The sequence below is a fragment of the Meleagris gallopavo genome, chromosome 2, assembly GCF_000146605.3.
Source record: "Meleagris gallopavo isolate NT-WF06-2002-E0010 breed Aviagen turkey brand Nicholas breeding stock chromosome 2, Turkey_5.1, whole genome shotgun sequence".
NCBI lineage: Eukaryota > Metazoa > Chordata > Aves > Galliformes > Phasianidae > Meleagris > Meleagris gallopavo.
The window spans coordinates 71005592-71028341 of NC_015012.2; the positions used below are offsets into that span (position 1 = coordinate 71005592).

Here is a 22750-nt window from a genome sequence, read left to right on the forward strand (position 1 = left end):
AGTATCTGTCAAACTGTTATTCATCCATTTTTTCAAACACTGATTTTTGTCCTGGATTACATTTGAGAATTCAGACTACGAACAGATCAGGAATGAAGGAGGGACACGGAGTCTGATCTTAGAATCATAATTTTTCAAGAAGGACTTAGAGAAAAAGCACACCTAATTTCTTCAAAGCAATTCACAAAGTCAACAGTACCAGGTTACCAGAAATCCCATGACAGTTCCTTTGAAAACTGTAAAGTCTTCCAGAAACGATAGGAAACCAAGCATGTAAAGAAATATGCTGATATATGAGGCTCATGCTAAGATTCTTTGGCATCTAAAGCCAAAACAAAACTTCACTGAAATCAAGAGACTCAATTTGTGGAAATTAAAGCCCAACTTACACATAAATGCACTGCACACAATGGCACCTCCATTCCACTAGTGATGGTTTAGTGATTAACATTTATCAAATAAACAAGGTGTTAAAGCATAACAAAAACAAAGGTTCCATTTTTTACTGAACTCTAAGTCAATGTCTTTCGCTGTTCAGAGCCACGTGCCAACCATCAGACAATATACATATATCATAATATCTTTTATTGAAGAAAAGTTACCCTGTGTACCGAAATTATTAGTCTACAGAATCCAGAAAGTAAGAATAAGTTATCACACGGTTACTCTGCTCAGAGTGACGCTCAGTCCACAATTTGAAAATTTGATTTTTATCCAATGACTGTCAAGTAGAAAATGCTTAAATAAAAGTGAAAGCCAGATTCAGGTCTCAGGTTTCCTTCCCATTACAGTCTAAGTCACCAGCTTCAAATTTGCTTCCCTATATAATCCTAAATTTCATTTCACAGTAGTAGTGCACTCACTGAAATACTTTTATTTAGTCAGATTGTTTTCTGTTGGCACTTTCTGATCAAATAATTTCAAATACACCTTCAGCATCAAGCATGTGGCATGCAGCAGTACCTTAAGAGTCAATTCCCAGTTATCCAGTTACCCAATTGCCTGCATTTCCCAAAATCTAGAAACACTAAAATGAGCACTACAAAATCCAGCAAATGAGAATTATCTAATATGCATTACAATTTTAACTGAAGTTAATTAATAAAAGGTTAGCATAATTTTCAAAATATGTAACGTAGTTTTTGAATTCCACTTTGCTTTTCTTTTTAATGCTTAAATGTTCAGGAGTTTGTATATATTTAAGTGATTTAAGAAAGTTCAAAAACTGCATTTTCCTACTTTTCGTCCTTTTCTAAAGGTTTTCAGATAGAATGCCTCTTGAAACAATATATTACTTGACTTGGAAAAAAAAAAAGGGAAAAGAGTAAAGACATACTCATACACTGTTAATATAAACATGCACATAACAGTATCTCAAATATTATTCTATGGATAAGAACTATGCTTTTCACCATGATCAGGAGACTCGCTCTCTTAATTATTAAGAACCATTAAATATATACTGCTGATCATTAGGTTAATGAAATAGCGTTTAGAATATTTCTGTGGAGAAAGATGCTACAGCTGTCTGAATGAAATACCCATATTGCTTATATTTAGTGAAGTACTTTTATTCCCACAAATGTTTCAGAAAAAAAAAAAAGAATTGCAGTATTTTTGCTGTGCATAGGTCATAATCTGTAAAGAATCAAGGAAGAAATATTTTTAAATGAAAAACTTAAAGTACATTCTCTATGTGCTTCCTGAAAAAAGAAAGGGAACAAGTGGTGTATTTGCTTGTATAGTAGGGACTGGAACATTGTGGTTTTGTTTTCTAAGGGCTGTATACAGGAGTTATGAAATAATTTTCTTTTTCTGGACGTGGCATTGTAAGTTGCTTTTTCTTTCTTAGTAGTTATATTTTATGAAATTATTTTCAAATTTTTCTGCCATTGTTATAATACCTTAATTGGAACAGTTTATTGTTTGTTAGTTTTTAATGTTAATAAAAGATAACCCTTCCTCAATACTGCTTGAAATATTTAACCTCCTTTCAAAATGGTTTCTGACATTTTCAGATTACTACTGCAGAAATGCAGTGAAATAGCAAGAAAACATAAAAAGACATGAAAGTATTTAAAATCAATCTTCAAAATCACACTTATGAAAAAGTTTTAAATGTGACAAATAAACATTTTTGACTTTTAAATGTAACAATGATTCACTTCAATACTTCTGTTTTCAAGAATGTTTTTAAATTAGAATGTTTCTTAGAAAGTAAGTCATTATGTTTTCATCTTAGCAATCTTACCAAATTCATTTTTGCCAAAAATATCACTACTCTGTTTAAAATATGACATGCACTGGTACAGAATTATGATTTAAATGCTTCAAAGCTATTTTCTGAAGATTACTATGAATATTATTTGAAAAATCTTTACTATTGCTGTCTCTAATGTACCAGCTGCTTGGATTGTATACTGCTAGTGTTTTCACAGTTTCTCAGTGATTTGTTTTTGTAATCTTCAACTAGATGGAGGAACTAAAAGGAAAAAAAGTGAGTACAGCAACAAGCAAACTATGAACAAAAAAGTACTCAAGTAATAGCTGCTGCTGTTGAAAATTCCAAGTAATAAAAAAGTAATGGAATACATAGCAAGATTGTTGAGTGCTACTGTGGATAAGAGCGAAAGTTAAATAAAACCAAAAAAGCTTATCTTTCAAAAGCTATTAGGATGCATCTGCTCCTAGACTGAGCAAATGTATGTATAAAGTTTAAAAATATCTTGCTCAGATTTCCTTAGCCCACTTATTCTATAAGTTCTACCAATATTGAAACATACTGAAACGTGCTACTTCTGTAAGATAATCCAAGATAAATTATGTTTATCTGTATGGCATATAAGCAGAAACTGAAACACTGCTCCTGAAATAAATGAAATGTACAATATCAATTCCCTAAATAACAAGAAATATAATTGTATAAAAAAGCTTCCTGAAAACTTTTCCATGCTATTTGCTTCTAAACATTACTCTAAAGATATGCAGATTTTTGCTACAGGACCGTATTTCTAAAGCCATTTACTTAGTATCGTAAGCATCGGTAAAAAGAAAATTAATGCATATGAAAGTCAAGAGGCTCAGAAACTGATAATTTATGACCATTTCATGCAGAGAACAGATTATAGCAGGATCTCAAACAAGCAAAACAAACAAGCAAAAATGTTTAATGAGGCACAAGAGGGTCTATTTCGATATAATACATCTCAGGGATACTGATTCAGTTCTCCACTGATAAAAACAGAGGTGTTTACTCACAGCCTTTGGAAATATTATCAGAGAGACTGGATGGAAAATGTTGTACTTGATCTGAAGCTGAACACTTCATGCTCATCTTTGCACTACATATGACTTCAGTTTCTTTCTCTTAATAATTACACAATTACATTTTCCATAAGAAAGAAGGCGATAATGCACTGGCACTGGGTCATATTAAGTAAAATCACCAAGACATTAACTATTTCCTTTTGGATAGTTGAAATATCAGTAAGAAAACAGAAGGAAAAAAAAAAATGTTAGAAAATATCTAGAAGAAATTATTTGTGAATTGTAAAATATAGAAAGTACATTCTACAGACTGTAAACAAACTATCCTTGTTTACTTAAAAAGATAGAGGGCCTTATTTGATGCTAATTATATGTATTTATTGCAAGTTTTCCATTGGAGTATTTCAATTTTTTGCAGAGGCATGATAAGAAATATTTTTCAGTGCACCATCATGGGCAAAGATCATCACTTCCTAATGTGGCTTAAAAATCTAACATTACAAGACAGAATAGGTCAAAGAAAATTAAACTTAATTTAAAAACCTTGTAATTTAGGCTGGTGTTGATGCAACACAAAAAACTAAAGCTTCACCTTCTGGAGGCAGGGAATTTTGTTTCTGAGGCAAAAATGCAATCCGAACTAGAAAACATTACGTAATATATGTTTGTCTAATAGGCATTTTGTAGGCTGAGAGAGAACATATTTGAAACTCTTAACTCTCCATTTCATCTTTGTGGTGCAGTGATGGATTCGCTCATCAAAATTAGAAGTTTATCTAAAAACCATGATTTCTCAAGCTGACAGATAAAAGTCCTAATATTTTTTCCTTTACTGAAGCATAATAGAAATGAAAGGTTGCAGTTAAATTTAATTCCATGGAAGTGTTAAAACAGGGGTCCTCTTCTAGACCCCTAGCACATTTTCTGAATCAAAAAGAGCAATCTTATGCACTTTAAATTAAAACATTATATTAATATAAGTTTTGTTCTGATTTTAATTACTTTTTATTTTAATATTGGATAATCTTATTTTTACATTTTAAAAAAGCAATCAATTAGCTAGGTTACACTATTAGATTTCAGTTTAGGCAGATAACAGACTAGAGCCTCATTCTTAAAAAATTTTATGGTGTAAGCTTGGGCAGCTTTTAAGATCAAAAGATGCTAGCTTTTTAAACAGAAATCTCATCTGTTAGTCTTCTGGTAGTCATCACTAAGAAATTGCATTACCCTCAGATAGTAAGACATCATTGTATCCACACTTTATGTGTCAAGGAATAGCTTACATTTACTGTAGATACTACGACATATGACGTGTTTTTATCTTTCAAAAATGTACACTTAGCTTTAAAGATTCATGTCTAGCTCACATAAAGTCCCAGTGTTCTCCCTAAAAACTCTAAGCCAGAGGTTTAGTTGTGTTGTACCGTTTTTATGATTGTACTTTTGTTTTGATAAATCACTACTCCAGAATTTTAAGTATATTTGCAATTACTGCTTTAAACTGAAGCTGTAGACAGTTAATTCTGGGGACATTCAGTCGTCCTAAAGTAGTCACCTATTGCTTTGCCGGAGAGCCTAGTATCTCAGAGTGCAACCTACTATATCCATCTAGCAAATAAAGCAAATAACTCATTGGACATGTCACCACTTTTGTAAATAGGTCTGAAAGAAGTATGTCTCAACAGCATCTACATTGTGGTAGTTGAACACTACTCTCTGAAATGAACTCAATTTCACCTACTCTTTAAGGTTTTGTCAGTTTGATTTTTTTTAATTATTTGTATTTTTTTAATAAAGTAAATGTCTCTTTCAAATCAGTTATTGGAAACAGCCTTAAGATGAGATGAACTTTATTCTGAAGGAGGTCAGAAGATTTCCCCACTGCTCCTTGTTAAATACAAAAAATCCACACTTTTAAATACATGCCTGATTTCCTGTAGGTGAAAATTATCAGCTCTTGTTCACTAAGAAAAATTAAAATGTTATTTCAGCAGTTCTGATGATGATGATACACACAACTGCAAGTGTTAGTTACTAGTTTCAGGTACACCAAGTTCAACCAACTGCGAAAAAAAAAAAAATACACAAGTAATACAGAATTTCTGCAAGATTCATTCTACTAGAAAACTGCCAAAGCTATTCTAACAGTTTCTACTATAACCAAAAAGAAAGGCATGTGCAGAGATTTATTCAAAGATAGGTAGACTGAACAGTTCTTGGCAAGTGTCCTTTGACTTCTTGCTTTTTATTGAGGGAGTTCAGATAATACGAATTAAACCTCATCCTTAGAGCCTCTTTTCTACTTGTTCTCTGCATGTTTGCAACCACACAAGAGGATGTAAGAAATGCAGTTAACATACTATGAAATCCTACTGTGATAATTTTCTGAAACAATGCAGTTATATATGCATAATTAATTTCATACTTCACTACAGCATGTTTATTTCTTATTCTTTACTATGTCTTTTTTATCAAATTGCTTTTTAACAAAGACAATTTTTTTTTTTATACAACCTAATACACTTTTATGTTTGGTGTATTGTGGTTTAATTACTTAATGTTAACTGTGCTTTGAAACTGCGCTTTATTGTGTTCCCCCAATAAACAAAAATGTTATTTCATGTAGAGATTTTCCCATAAATATGCTCACAAATTACAGCTTATTATGCTCAGAAAGTAGCAGGGATTTCTTTAGAACTGACATAAGCCAAAGCACTAGAGAGAAAAATAGGTTTTCTAATCCTCCACATTGATGTATGCAAACATCATAAGCATGCATGCCTTCATACTTAAATTCAAATCCGTAATAAGTCAGACCTGTAGAAAGGTTTGTTTAGGATACAGTGACAAGTTAGATGAAATGCTACTGATGCCATGGGAACAATGAAGCATGACATTTTGTCTTTTAAATCTGGCAACAAATTTACTGGAAAATTAAGAGATTAATTTATTCTGTTTTCAGAAAGGTGGCATTATAGATACACGAATTAAACACGTATATGAGGGAGGTTAAACTCCGGTTTTATTTACATGTATATTGAGCTGTTTCCTAAATTTATTTGGCACCTTGGATATGCATTCATTTGCAGTTTTCATTCATGGAAATCTATACATACCAACCTCCCAAACCTGTCTTTTAAGAAATTTCTTTAAAAATATTTTCTTTCATCTAAATATAAAATGAAATTACATACATCTTTTGCCTATGCTAGTTTGTTACTAAAATATTTAGACCAAAGTGGATAATCATGTATCCACTTTTCAAAAAGAATTTAATCTCTGATTAAGATCCTCCCCTAACCTACTAATTGTTTTTGTTTTGTTTTTTAATTTGATGCTACTTTCTTCTACAACTTAAAGAAAACAACACAAGTTCAGATTTCTCATTAATAAGAAGGGAATTTTAAGGATTAGCCGTCATCTTTCTGAATTTTTACACCTTAGAATAAAAACCTATTTTCAAAATTTGTACAACTTAAGTCAGATCCTGTCTTCCATCAGTTCTGTGATGTAACTTTTCATTAGACATTGTTCGATATCTCTGCTCTTCTCAGGTTTTTCCAAACTAGCAGGCTAATGAAGTGCAATAATTTAAGTCTAAGCACGGGAAAGCGCTATCACTCATGCTAGAGAGCAGATGTGCAGGCAGCATACTGCAAAAATCATCCAGAAATGCATAACTAAACCACTAATCTGAAACAAACAAAAATATACAGATTTGTCAGTTGGTCACACAAGCTTAGAAGAGGCCAAATCCAATTCTCATTTCTGCAACTCATTTCTAGATCTTCAGAAGCAACTAAACTGCATTGTTTGAAATTTACGGATACTTCAGAAGCAACAAATGATTTAAACAATTCTAAATGTAGTTGAACTAAATTTTTCTGAATAATTCACCCTGAATAATTCAGCTCTGAGATCTTGTACTTCAGGCTAGAAGTTACTTGTTCACTGTCCCTTGTATGACTTTAGCAAACGACAAGCAATTCTAATTGGAAAGGATGTGATGCAAATGACTTTCACACTGTCCCTTACAGATGCAAATGTGGATAATCACTGTTGATATACTTAAAGAATCCTTCAAATATAAAATACTTGATTCAGTCTCATTTTAACATTTGGCTACTGCTGAACGGCACTTGCACAAAATTCAGGCTGTCTCTATTTTTCATTTCACTGCCCCAGTAAGCAGGCTGAGGGATGGCAAAAGCTCTGAGGAGACCTTACAGCAGCCTTCCAGTACTTGAGGAGGGCCTGCAGGAAAGCTGGAGAGAAACTTTTTATAAGGGTGTGTAGCAACAAGGGGCAAGGGGAAATGGTTTTAAACTGGAAGAGGGTAGGGTTAGAGTAGATAGTAGGAAAAAATTATTTGCTATGAGGGTGGTGAGACACTGGAACAAGTTGTCCAGCAAGGCCGTGGATGCCTGCTCCCCAGAAGCATTCAATGCCAGGCTGGATGGGGCTTCGAACACTCTTGTCTAGAGCAAGGTGTCTCTGCCTATGGCAGGGGAGTTAGAACTAGGTGATCTTAAAGGTTCCTTCCAACCCAACCATTCTATGATTCCATTATACTATTTAAATATTTTCTCAATAGTTATAATTTAATACACAAAAAAAGTTAAAACTTCTATAGTTTTACCACTTTATTATAAGTGAATATAAGGTCTGTGTAGTCACAGGCCAAATCAATTTCTGCTTAGCCAAACATATGATTTTAGTTAAAACAGTGGCGAGAAAGATCTTTTGTTTGCTCAAAATATCAAGCTGGAAATAGGAGTTATTAGAAAATGTTGCGGACACAAACTCAGAGCAGAATGAGTTAATGCCAACTACACCTGCATTACTAGAAGATGTATTTGACAAAGCATTTCACAAATATGCAATTAAAAATTAATTCAATTTGGCTGGGACACAAGCACTCTTAACAGCAGAAGGGCCATCAACAAAGGGCAGAAAAAGGCAAATGTAATGCCTGTTCTGAGAATCATTGTTAGGATCAACTCTCTTAATTACATGAGAAGTAAAAAAACCAAAAAAACATTAAAAAAACACATTAATTACATTAACACAGCACCTGAACTGGAAAGTGCTGCAACTACTACAGAGAGCATAGGACTAACATGAAATCAACCAGTCAACTAAAAAAATTTAAAAATTACGCACACCGGGGTGAAAGGAAGTCAAAGTATTATCAAAGATACATTATTTAAATACTTAAAAGAACAAATGAAAAAAAAAAAGTAATTTCTGCTAAAACCTAGTTATGATGCTTCACAAATCTACAATACAATATGCGAGAGCCAAAGCATGATAGCAAAGCCCACGGGGATAACAGCATTAAGAAGAATGCACCTGAAACAGTGTGCAAAACTAAATGCCTAAGGATGCCTAAGGGAAGAGTAGAGGACAGGAAAGAGAAAAAATTAATCCAGAGAAACATCAGAATAATGCAAAGCTGGGAAAGTCAAGAAGATCTGTAAACACAATTTGGTATACTCAAAAACACTCAGAGCACATTCTTTCTATGAAGAGCATGAAAATACGCCCTCAAGTTTTCTACTAGAAGCTACAGTGAGGATTTGTGGTTCTCTTTGTTTTGTATTTTTTTTGTTTGTTTGTTTGGGGAGGGTTTGTAGTTTGTTTTTTTAGAAAACAACAAGAAAGCCATTCATAAAAGCAGTAGAACAGTGTGGAGAGGCCAGATATCAGAGATCAAAGTCCCAAACAGAAAGGATTTTCCCCACACACAACTTCATTTTTCTACTCCTCAAATAAGTGCACTTTCAAATTCTAGTCCTTTATTTCTCCAGTTAATGATATTCAGATGCTTGCAACCCACTTACCTCTAAAAGACAGTTATCACATGCCAAATTAATCTCTGCTAGCTGTTGCCTCTGTTGGCAACTACTTAGCTCCATCCTTTCATTACCTGTTTTTTCCAGAACTGTCACCCCAAATCATCTACTCCATTTTGTACACCTCCAGAACTTTCTAGCTCCTAACACTGTGCTTATAGACTTCAGGAACACATTTTCTAGGGACAGAGGTGATAGTTATAAGCAGTCCTGCAGATGTGGAGCCAATCTGCCTCAGAGGATGACTGGGAATAAACATCTCCACTTGTAGCCTTGCTCATGTTTGGCAGCCTGCCTATCTTGCCTAGGCAAGACCATCCATAGCACATACGTCACTTGGGCTTACTAAGCAGTGCCATTCACAATACCATGTTGTTTAGGAATAAATCATCACGAGACTCTGTGAAAACTAATAGTTTGGCAAGCAAGGTTTCTCAGCCCAATCCAGACTACAACAGAGATGAAGAAAGAAAAAAATAAAATAGTTCAAAAGAGATGAAATAAATATCTTCAAAAGCCTTACTTCTTGCAAGAAAAGTCCAAGTCAATAATGTCTACAACAGCATAAATACATGTAGGTATTCTGAGTGAATTTTTGAAATTTTCATATATCTAATATATCATTAATCTTCATGCTCTTCAAACACCCTTCAAGCACTGAAGTTACTAGAGGGAAGTATGAAATATTGTAATAACAAACTGCAGCCTAAAACCTAAAAGTCATCCCTTCACCTCACATTTGATTATTTTTACTAGAAAAGAAGACAAATGCTAGTTTTAGATACTAGTAAAGTAATAGTTCAGGTCCCAGAAGCAAAGGAGTCAGCATCTCCTACTCTTACTGACATTCTGTGGTGGGATAGTTCTTAACTTGCAGGTTCTTGGATTTTTACTTATTTTCTTAAGAATAAGATGTATATTCTATTATTTCATATAAGAAAAATCCTATAATGCAATTTCATATTGACTTTTACTAAAAGCTTTTAATTAAAACACTTTTTAGAAAGTAAGAAATGGGCAATCTGGGCATTCTGCTGTGACTTCATAATAAGGTTCACAAAATAGCTCCCAACCAAACCTTAGACTGAAATCAAAATTCATAAGGAGAACAGGTAGCAAAAAAACTATATGCAAATGCTCCCTCAACCAGATGTTCAAACCCAAAATGAGACTTCACAAAATAAAACAACGTAATTGCATTTGTAGTGATTATTAAAAAGAAAGAAAAAAAAAAAAACCTCAACAGAACAACAAAACAACCACCCACAATCACACTCACCTCTTTGTTTCACAAACAGAGCTATGTATATTAATAGCATGTTAGAAATTACTGTGGTGGAAGTGGTGTGGAGGATATTTTACCAAACCAGTGGTTAGATAAACTATAAATGTCAAAAGAGATTATATAAGACAATAGACACTCTTGGAAGTTTTGGAATAATCTTGTGTACTGAACCACTGATATTCCGTCCCTTAGTTGCTCAAAGAGGTGATTAAAATGACATATTTTCCATTACATTGGTAAATAGCTCACATACTACACAGCTTCCTGGCTTTCTCAACTTTTCTAGTGTTTTTCTTACTATATTTATTCTAGATTTATTTTCAGTATCTATAACATCGGCTTGAATAAACATCTCTTAAGTTCCAGTAAAGTGCCAAAGCATTTCTTCTAAGTAGAGATATTGTGATATTCGTCCTGCAAAGCTTATTTGGACCAAGGGGAAATTTACAAAGAAATACATGTATTTTTTTTTCATTACACTACCAGTTCATCACAAAAAGTGCAGCATATATTCCTCCACTAGGAGGATAAATTGGTTAATGCCTTTGGAAAAAAATGGTTGTGTATCATAAAAAAAGCATATTCCAACTTCATAACCAAACAAGAGACTTCCCCAGTTGTACATAACTTCCTTTATCTTCTAAAGATTTTTTACACAACGGATGTTGTTAACAATTTCTTTAAATTCACATGCATAACATCTAGGAATGAGTATGTGGTTTGATGAGGAAGAATTTACAGTGCAAAGCAAGATGCTTATGCAAGATGGTTGTAATGGGCTCTTACTGCTTTGGCCCAGTGCCACTTTATTAATAATGCATCTTTAGTGTATTTCTTATCGATTACACATTAGCAGTAGCTATATATTAAAAATGGCATCCTAAGCAATGTGCCTGACAAGATATTTTAATAAAAGATACTTAAGCATATTTCCCTAAACATACCATAACAGAGTTCTTGGTATACAGCATCATTTAATTCCTCATTGTAAGATATTCTAGACTCAGTCAGCGTAATTATAGGCAGCACAGTATCCCCAGGAGTGTTTCAACAGCAGCAGTTAGAAGTTATACACTGTCACACAAAAAGCAATTTGTCCACTGATGTTACAATTACACTTTGAAATATTATCATTGCTAGAGCCTCAGTAGCAGTTAAAGAACAAGTGAAGGAATCACCTAATATGAAATACTTTTTGTACACTTGAGAAAACCAAAGTACAAACTTAAGTTGGGAATTCCAGTGAGTATGATATTTTTTTTTTAAGAGTAAATAGTAATTAAATGTAGTCTTATCACAAGTCCTACTACAATTTCACGAATGAAGGAGAGCAGATAGTCTGATTTGATTTGAGCTTAAGAGAAAAAGTTGATGCAAGAGCTTTCTTCTTAATATAAAATACGTGGCTGCAAAGGAGTATGGATCTTTTTTTTCTCCTTCTCATAAACAGCTTCTCACGAAAGCTTTGCTTCCTAATGGTGTTATTTACTTTCCTGATTAAATGGCAATTCTTTCTTGGGGAAAGTAACCATCAGTGTAAAGCATACGACGGTCTTTACAACAGAGCAGACTTTTCCTTCAGTTCCACTGTACACTATACAATAGCAGTTGGGAGCAGCTAAATTACAAAAGCTTTTCTAACAAGATCCACAACTCCCATGACTAACTTTCTGATTGCCCTCCTTTTTAGTGTGTTATACCTGCCAAGTCCTTCCACAAAGTGGCTACAAAGGCTTGTGATGCTGCAAAGTTTTTCAGTGCCTTCTGTCTCCCCAGGTGGAAGAAGGCTAAATACATCTGAAGGCTGTATTTCCAAACAGTTAAAAGCTGTTCCTATCTCAAAATGTTCCTCATAAATATATACCTTATAAACAAATATGAATGGTTATTACCTGGCTCCTAATATTTAAATGAACTATGCAGTTAAATAATATTTTAAGCATCCTTCAAGCAATCTAGTAATACAGCATCTCTCTCCACTAATGCTTTCATTGCAGGTAGGAAAATCCTAAAATACAAAGGATCAGTGTTATTCAGTTGGACGTTACAGGTTCTAGGAAAAAATCTCTCTTTATGGACACTGTTATAATGTCCTACAAATTCCTTTAGCTACTGTTGAACATAAGATGACAGAGTAGTGACAAAGACATCACTCAGCAAGGGATTCAGTTCATGATCAAAGAAAAAGCTATCATGTTTCAGATTAAAGATCTGTGCCACCCAATATCTTGTCCCCACAAATGGCCAATCAGGATCACCCACAATGAAATCATGCAAGGGAATGCATGTCGAGATTCTCTTATATTCTAGAAAGTCCTTGGCTTCCAGAGGTTCAGTCTGCTGAACCATGGAATTTATGGAATAAAAACCTCACTAAATACACTGTGAACTTCTAGTATCCACAATGTTCTGAGGCAGGAAATTCTGCTGAACTTGTAGTCTGTTAGAGTCATTTGATATCTTTTCACTCTTGTATTGGAGGAAAGGGTGTACAGCTATTCTATACTAACCTTTATATTCACCTTCACCACACTAGTCATTATTTTACAGTCCTCTATTTAAACCCATTCAGTTGGCTCTTTTTTTGTAGGTTAAGAGAAGTATCCTACTGAATTATTTCTTACATGGAAGCCATTCAGGATCTTTGATCATCCCTTTCTGAAGCTTTTCAGAACTAATATACTTCAGCTAGATATGAAAACTATCAAAACTACCATTTAACTATATAACTATAAAGACAATTCAATCAGCCTTTTTGAGAAATTTCAGTAAAAACTAAAACCCCACAAAAATCATATATTAGACTTATACAGAAGCATAAAGGTAAACACGCTGGTATCCATTAAGTGATTTTTGTTTCTTATCCTACTCACACATACTTGGTAATTGCTTTCCAAAAAAACATGACAAAGGTGCATTTAAAGCGCTATCAACACTTTTGCCATTCTAACCCATTCTAGCATTTCATTTGTCTGAATGAATAGAAATATGGGTTGTGTACTTTTTTTTGGTCACTGTGGCAAAACCAACTGTTCTGATTAGTGTGAGGCTCAGTGCTTCAAAAAACATAAGTGGCATCAAACCCCTCTTGATAAATTTTGACTGGATACTGGAAAAAAAAAATTTATAAACGCTAACAACCATTGTATAAGACTTGATAGCTGATATAATGCATCAAAATTTCAAGTATCTGTGTACTGAACAACAACCAGATTGGCTGATCACCAGAGGACACCAAAATGCCAGCCATTATCTCTGTTATCTGCTATTTTTTCCTTATTATTTTTTTAAATAGTGACACCAGGTGATCCCTTTTCCAAGAACAAACAGGACAAACCTATTTTTATCCCTGACAACTTACAGATTCCTCTTCTAAAGGTAAATGTTACAAAGTATCCCACTGGAATTTATGCTATGGTGATCATCAACAATATTGGTTTATTACTAATTAAATATTATTAAGTATTTCTATCTTTAGTATTCTCCTCTAATTAAATTATTTTTACAGTTCCCAGCACTGGAGACTCAGGAAACTGAACAAGTTTATCACATGTGATGGCAATGTATGTGCAGGGGACAAATATTTACACATCTAAACAGAAAACACGATTCAGCAAATGAATTTGCTGCTTGTAAAAGTATCTGTGAAAACAATCCTCCTGCTATGCTAGCCAAGCATGCAGTTTTACTCTTTACTGATCTGGAAATATTTATATAGATCATTTTCCTATACAATTTATCCAGCAGACTCAGAAATGTGTATTGAGAAAGAAAGCTATTAATTGATAAGACTTGTAGTGTTATTATTTATAAGAGTTGGAGATTGGCTTTTAGGCACTTCCTCTGCATCAGAGTTTCTGCTCTTTACAGTATAGATATATACCGGAACTTAAGCAGTATATAGCTGACAACAAATAATATAGAAATGAAGAAAACTAGCAAAACCAATTGAAGGGGAAAAAAAAAGATGGTGCAGCAAGCTTTTTTTTTTTAAATTATATTTGTCTTATGCCTACTTTCAGAACATAAGGAGAGCCAAAACTCCTTTTGTGTTTTCTCCTCCTCCTTTTTCAGAATACCCTAGCCAATAAATAACTTTAAATGTTATAAAATTTTCTCAGAGTGGACTGAGAACTTCTGTCTGCTACAAATTTGTTACACTGTGACGTAGAGGGATGGTTTCACAAAGTGAAAGTATTAACAGACAAATATAGGTTAAAATTAAAAAGAGTAATATGAGAGATACTGCTAACAACCACCATCTGTTTTTGTAAAATGGCTTAGGTTGGCAGAGACATTAAAGATCACCTAGTTCCAACACGCCCTTGTCACGGACAGGTTTGTCACCCCCTAGCTCAGGCTGCCCAGGGTTCTACAACCTGGCCTTGAATGACTCTGGGCTTGGGCTCTTGAAAGTTCTGGGCTCCCCAGTACAAAAAAGACAGGGATCTCTTGGAAAGAGTCCAGTGGAGGGCCACAAAGATGGTGAAGGGCCTGGAGCATCTCCCCTATGAAGAAAGGCTAAGTGAACTGGGTCTGTTTAGCCTTGAGAAAAGACGACTGAGAGGGGAACCTGATCCAGGTGTGGCGGCCATAGTGGTGAGGCCAGTCTCTTTTCAGTGGTACGTGGAGACAGGACGAGGGGAAACGGACATAAGCCGCAGCATAGGAAGTTTCGCACGAATGTGCGTAAGAACTTCCTTCACGGTGAGGGTGACGGAGCACTGGAACAGGCTGCCCAGGGAGGTTGTGGAGTCTCCTTCTCCGGAGATATTCAAGTCTCACCTGGATGCCTACCTGTGCGACCTGGTGTAGGGAACCTGCTTTGGCAGGGGGGTTGGTCTCGATGATCTCTAGGGCATCCACAGCTTCTCTGGGCAGCCTGTGCCAGCGCCTCAACATCCTTTGAGTAAAGAATTTCTTCCTAACGTCTAGCCTTCCCTCTAAGTATAAAGTCATTCCCCATTGTCCTAACACTGTAAGACCATGTAAAATGTTGGCCCCCTTCCTATTCGAGCTCCCTTCAAGTACAAGAAGGCTGCAATGAGGACTCCCCAGAGCCTTCTCTTCTTCAAACTAAACAAACCCAACCGTATCAATCTTTATATAAGTGGTGCATATCTTTGTGGCCCTTCCCTGGACCAGCTCTGCATCCATTTTGTGCTGAGGGCTCCAGATTTGGACACAGTACACTAGATGATGTCTCAGAAGGGCAGAAAAGAGAGGGACAATTACCTGACCCTGCTGGCCACCTCTCTTGTGATGCCATACAGGATACTGTTGGCTTTCTCGGCTGTAAGAGCACGCTGTTGGTTCACACCTAGCTTTTTATCCATCAGGATCCCCAAGTCTGTAGAGCTGCTCTCAATGCATATTTCTCCCAATCTGTATACATAGCTGAGATTGCACTGACCCAAGTGTAAGGTGTTGTACTTGGTCCTGTTAAACCTTATTAGGACAACATGAGTCCACTTTTCCAGCTTGTCTACTGTATCATTGCATCACTCATCTTGGTGTCATCCAAACTTGCTCTCTTCTGTTTTGCACTGTTGCAGACATGGTCTTTGTCATTACAGTTAAAAAAGTATCCAACATAAATAAATGACCTCCATTAGTCAGAGATCATTAAACATGGGGGAAAAAAATGATATAATACAAAGGTCTTTTAGTATACAAAACACAAAGCAGAGTATTATATACATTGCGGTTCAACACATCCATAAATTGTGTGGAAGCACATGTTTAACATTGGGTCAAATGTAAGATTTATTTGAAGGAAACGAACTGAACTCTGTTCTTACCATTAATATTCAAATAGTTTGCTCTGAATTCAGCAAGCTTTTATTGAAACTGAAGCATTTTTGTAATTATACTGAAATTCCTCGCTAAACTATGTTTGGGGTTTTTTTCAGAAATTTCTCACACACTTTGAGTTAGGCAGATATTTAAGTGTTCTTGCTAATTCATGAATACTAGTTCCTAGACATACCTCTAAGAGCCTGTTATAGAATTTCGTAAAACCCTTAATTCCCCTAGATTTTAGCCTGAGATACGGGATCCTACTTAAAATAGTTTTACAGGAAGAATGCTTTCATTTTGTATCTCATTAATGTAAGAGGGAATTATGAAAATAGATCTACAGCTTTAAATGAATGGCTCGGATACTGCTGCATCTACATAGTTTATACGACAGAGGGAATCATTCAATGAACTTTCCTTCTGAAACACTTGAATAAAAATTGCTATGTTGGTAATCCTGTTTTTTAGACAAATATAAATTTGTAATACATGCCAAAAAACATAGAATACTGTCTATGATTCTTTTTTAACTCATAGATTATCTTCCAGTGTTTAAGTTCTTCTAATATCAGATGTACACGTACAGAATAATAGAAACTATATATTCATTAGCATTTAAAATACAATTGCTAAATGGGAACACTTTATTTATTTTCACAGCTGAAAATCTCCTTTGAAATGATAATTATCCCAAAAGTTACACATAGTCAAGATCAGTTAATTGTCCTATAAATTTCATTGTATCACCTGGGTACTTTTCATGTCCTTAGGATCTCCCGAATAAAATGACTGAAATCTGTTATTAAGATCTGCAAAGAAACTCATGAATTAATAGGTGGCTCAGGAAAGAGAAAGTATTTTGCAAGAGACAGAATAAAGCCCAACTATCCCATGAATTGTGTAGTTTATAAAGTACATGAGCTACACCCTCAGAGAGAAAAATAAAATGCACCCCATCAACATTTAGACAAGTAAATTTCCCATGATGTTAAGACTAAGAGTCTTAAAACACTTGCTTATTTGTTTAAACACTTAGTTCTCCTGCAAAACATAACTTGAAATGTCACTGTTAGCAAGATTTTGACTGATTCTCTGGCAGAGTTATGAAGTGGAATAACATTAAGTCCGAAGATGCTGATTTAGCAGATAGTTAAAACTAACATCAGCACTACTAAGCGCTGTATGAAACACTTTTTACAGAAGTATGTGTTTTTTCTTGTTCTTGGCATAGAAGATCTAATTACCCAGGATGCTAGTTCCAAGTCTGGTTTGGTGCAAGTTCACATTGCTTGCTTTGCAGGAGAACTTGTATAATCAATGGATATACAGATGGTATACAGTCAATAGATATACACATGGTATGTATATATATACATATCCAGGAGCTTGGCTAATATATATTGGAGAAATGAGAGAATGTCACTCACCCTGTCCTGAGCTTGCAAGATTAACTCCTGACGGAACAGATCTCCAGAGAGATCCTTCCCCACTGGCAGTCAGCTCTTAAATGGGTCTAGGAGAGGTGGAGCCAGGCTCCACCTCTTCTTGCAGCACAGGTGAATTACCTTCACCTTACCTGCATTACATAAAAATCTATCCAGAAAAGCAATGGAAACTCGCATTCTTGAGTCTCAGAACACTAAGTTTCTTTGTTCCTTTCTGCCACTACCCTGATGAAAGTCTGGCTTATGAGCATAGCAAAAACGTACTCATGGTTTGTAAATCAAATGCAGTGAGCTGTGTGAACAAGCCTAGTGTGAGTCAGCAATAGCTTGGGGAAGTTGCCAGTTAATGTGCACTATTTCAGAACAGAGATTCTCCAAATGCCCTTGTGACTAGTTTTCAGTATGCAATAAAGGCTTCTGGAAGCTTTAAGAAAACAAAGGAAGAGCATGAGCATGGAGAGGTTGTTGCAGAAACCCTGGAGGTTTAAGCACAAGATAACAGGAGGGACTCTTAAAAGTATAAACACGAGTAGTTAGATCCAATTACCTAAGTGTAGCCCTGAGAGGTGGTAAAACTAGTCTTAGTCTTTAAAAAAAAAAAAGACGACAAAGAACAGGTATCCAACATATGAAAAACATTCCATGCATAATAAACAAAGGAGATGAAAACAATTATTGCTAATATAAACAGGAACAAAAGAAATGCAAGAAGGGAATGCCAGAGCATCTTCTTTCCCACTTAAAGATGCTTCACCATATCAACACTAGTTAAGATAGCGTGTCTACTCTCCAATTTTGTAAAGACAAAGCACAGTACTGTTTTCTGTTGTTTTTATGTGGTTGGGTTTTTGGTGTTTTTTTTTTCCCAAACATTGTACACAGGGTAACTGTAGACTCAATCAGATACTACAGAATGGGTTAAATAAATTAGGATTCAGTAATGCCATGAGATTGTGTTTGCTCCAAAAACCTTTCCACACAAAGTAACTGATTCTGCAGCACTAAATATAAGTTACCTTGGGTGTAAAAGAGTTATCTCTACCTCCTCAAACTTTGAGTCTAAGGGTTGTCCAAAATAATTTTTATTTTTTTTTTTAAACTATTTTGCTATTTTTACTGAAGTTGAACACATGGAAGTCAGCTCTGTAATCCAGAAACTAAATACCAGAAGTTAATCTCAATACAATAAAGACAGGGAAAAAAATACGTAGCGGAAAAAAAACAGCAAATTGCCAAGTAGGATAGTCAACTTCATCTTACACAGTGCAGACTCACTCATGTAGTCTAGATTCTTTCCATTAGATTTTGCAGTGCAAAGGAACAGGAATGTATTTCTCCAGCAAGCAGACTGAACAGCATGTCTGAATCACTACAGATAGTGGATGGGGCTGCTGAAAATTTCCATTCCAGACTGACCACCTAAAAGTCAGTTTTCCTGAAAAGACATTCTTATGTTTACCTGCAGCAACAAAAAATGCAAGTCTGTCAGCAATGTGGAAAACATATCCATTATGAAAAGGTCAACCAGCCCTTGCCTGTTCGTATATAGTCACACACCTGCAGATGTCAAATATAGTGACATGACCTCACTTGTATACTCTGAAAATATTAAATCAACATAGACTTGCCAGTATGTTTTACGGATGCTGAAGTTCCTTAGAAGCAGCAGCAACAACAAACAAGCAAACAAACAAACAAACAAAAAAAAAACACCAGTGCAATTAGGAAAAACTGCTATTTCTTGTCCAGAAAGCTGAAACAAAATTCAGAAAGCTTATATTCATTGTTCTGGTTCAATCCTAACAACAGTTTTAACTGTAAACAGTTATTCAGGAAACAAATTATATTTTTCAGAAGTGAAAAAAATTCCTCACTAGGAAAAGGGAAAACATAGCAGTGATACTTCTTCAAAAAGTGCACTGCCTGTGGAATGTATACTACAAAGGAAAGATTAAGAAAAAAAAGAAAATCAAGCTACTTAAGGGGAATAAAGCTCTAGGCATTAGAAGGGAGGAATCCACAGAACAAGAGACAATACATCCTCTCCCCTTTCCTCTCTATTCCTCCTTTCTTCAGTCTGCTGTCCAATTTAGGTTGAAGATGTTCACCTAATAAAAGCTAGTATTGGGATGAATCAATGCTTTCCTTAAGGCCTTATGGGAGGGAATGCAGTCTCCAAAAGTTCCCAGGCTCTTGATCTGTTCCTTCCCCTGAATGTTGTACTGTTCACTGAAGTTTAAAGCCTTATTTTCAGGCTTGAAACAGAACAGTTGAGGTTGGAAGGGACCTCTGGGTCCATCTGATTTGAAATCCTGCTCAAGTGGGCATGGATTGGGACCCAATCCAGCTGCTTTTCAAGAACTCCAAGGAAGAAATTCCACAGTCCCTTTGGGCAGATGGATTAATTTGCTTTGGAAAAAAAATGTCAAAAGCAGAGGTTTCTTGGATCTTTTATTTTTAAACTACATACCTGGTAAGCCTAATATTTCATGAATTTCAGATCTAATTAGGAGTTACAGATACCAACAGTAAAAATATCTATGGGGGTTTCCTTCTTTTCTTATAACACAGATATTTGTGGTGCACTTTGATCTTCAGCATAATTTCTATTTTCCTGTAATGCAACATTAACTACTTTCTTTCAGCAAAATTTACATCATTTTCTTTACAGAGAAAATGCAGGTTATTGCATTACAAGAGCGAAAGCATTTCAGATTCAGTCGTGAGCAATATGTTAATGATGTAGTACAGAGCCCAGTGAAATAATGTCAACACAATCTGCAATCTGCACAGCAAAAATGAAATGTCAGCCAATTCCACCAAATGGCAAATGGTTTTACTATTCAAAGAGATGGTTTATAAATCTGTTAGTTCAGACAAGATAACGTAAAATAGAAAATAAGAGATTTAGGCTGGGGGAAAAGAGGAGAAAAATAAAAGTCAATAGAGTCACTATTTTCATGCTCCCTGTATGGTAAATTGTAGGGTTTCCTAGTTGCTATTTTCAGTAGTAAACTCAATCAACTTAATGGGTGCAAAGATAAAAGAATCAATAGTTTAATGTGTAGAGAAAACTATTCTACTAAAAACAAAAAACAAAAAACAGTTGTTTAGTCTTTGTAAAAATGCAACCTACTGAAATGCAAAATAAGTACAGCAAGTATTTCTAAGGTCATGAAACTTTTTTATAAAACCCATCCATCATATTTAATAGCAACATGAATTACAAATTGAACAATTTTACATCTTGTCAGTCTACTTCATGTTGGAGTTGCATAAAGTTTCTGTATTTAGCATGATAGTAAGTATAACAAGACTGTTAATGTCTGTTATGTTACAAGTTAATCCTCTCTCTCATACTTCCCTTAACAGATATTGCCCCCAAAATCACATAGACTAGCATCTGGTATAATGACTGTTGTCATTTACTGCAGCATCAGTCGCACTAGCTGCATCTGCTACTAAAACATTGGACAATTTATTTCAAAGTCCCTAAAACACATGAAAAACTTCAAAGATATCAGATTTTCAGGCTGAGACACCGAGTCCCTTTAGGAAAGAGGGCAAAAATAATTAATCTTTATGCAAATATATAGCCGCTATTAGACAAGATTCTTCAAAAGTACCTGAAATAATGATCTCTATTTAGCTAAGCCAGGAAAGATAGTTCAAGTTACAAATTTCTGTAGGCTTCAACATTATTGTTCATTGCAGTACACACACGCAGTGGTTGATACAGTTCTGAAAATGTCACCTAATAATACCACAAATAATGAAATATATAGACTATTTTCATTTAAATAAATCTAGACATTTCTTGAACTGCCAGAAAAAGAATTTCTGAAAACGTTCCTCATTCAACCAAGACTCTTACACAAAACAGAAATGGTTAACTGTTGGAAATCTGTTGTCTTAAAGTGTTTTATTTTAGTGTTACTACATCTCTTGAGATAATGATCCAACATCTCATGAGCTTTCTGGTTTACCTCATGGCAAAACAGAAACAACTTGTCTTTGTAGCACTTCCACAGGACAGCTAGATAGCTCATACTCTTTTCTAACTGAAAGTAAAAAAACGACTCTACTCTGAAGTTGAAATAAGGCTTCAGACAGAAGGTTCTCTTCTTCAGAATTGACTTAAGATCAAAATACAGTATTAAAACAAAACGGTGGAAAACTACAATAAAGTAAAATTAGCTGGAAAAAAAAAAACATTCCATACCCTAGAATACAACTGCCCTAGTACAGCTGCAGCTAAACCAGAACCTTCCTTAATGCATTTTCTTCCTCTCAGCTATTATTACCAGCTACAAAGAGTTAACTCAGAGCCATATCAATTTACACCAGCTAAGAAAGTGACATTGCTTTCTCCACTAAAAATTTATCTATCTTCCATCAGATGTTACTTCAAAAAGAGGGAAAATTTAGAGTGCATTGTTCCTCAGTTGCCCAAGTTTAAGGTATAGATTACCAGAAATCTTAATTTGTCTGCTAGTTTTGGAGATACTTGTTCTTCAAGGATAAAGATTTCTTAACCTCTAGCTGAGTACTTCCTCGGCTTGGTAGCTTGCCTCATACATCTGCACCATCAGGATTCAGGTAAAACTGCCTAAAGGAGATGAGCAACCATTCTCAAAGAATACCTTAAACTGCTCATCAAACAAGAGGCATTGTTACTTGTAATTTTAACCAGTAGCTTCATATGACATACGAAATGTAGACTTTGGTCTTTCATCCACCAAAGAAGGCTGGAACTTACCGTACTCTTTTATAAAAGGCAGGGCTGCCTTTAGGCACAACCATTCAAAATAAAAGTATTTTTCTGGTTAATATTTTCATGATATATATTAATATAAATATCATCAAACAATATGACAATATTTAAAATGTCATTTACTACATAATTTTAAATGTATCTTAAACTAGGCCATACTTATAACAAAAAAGCATGTAAGTTATGATTTTCTCATGAAAAAAATTATCTAGGTGAAATCTAGGTGAAATTGAAAGTAGGATACCTCAATGCTATGTTTATTAATAGTGATCTTACAAATATTAAACATTTGATCAACACAGTTTCATGTCATTAATTAATT

The 22750-nt window shown here is 34.8% G+C and overlaps 1 protein-coding gene across 1 annotated transcript in view; it reads right to left on the bottom strand.

The window, feature by feature from the left end:
- The window catches only part of LOC104909885 (glutamate receptor ionotropic, kainate 2-like), a 134242-nt gene that overhangs the window by 83484 nt on the left and 28008 nt on the right, over positions 1-22750 (bottom strand). The window lies entirely within an intron of this gene.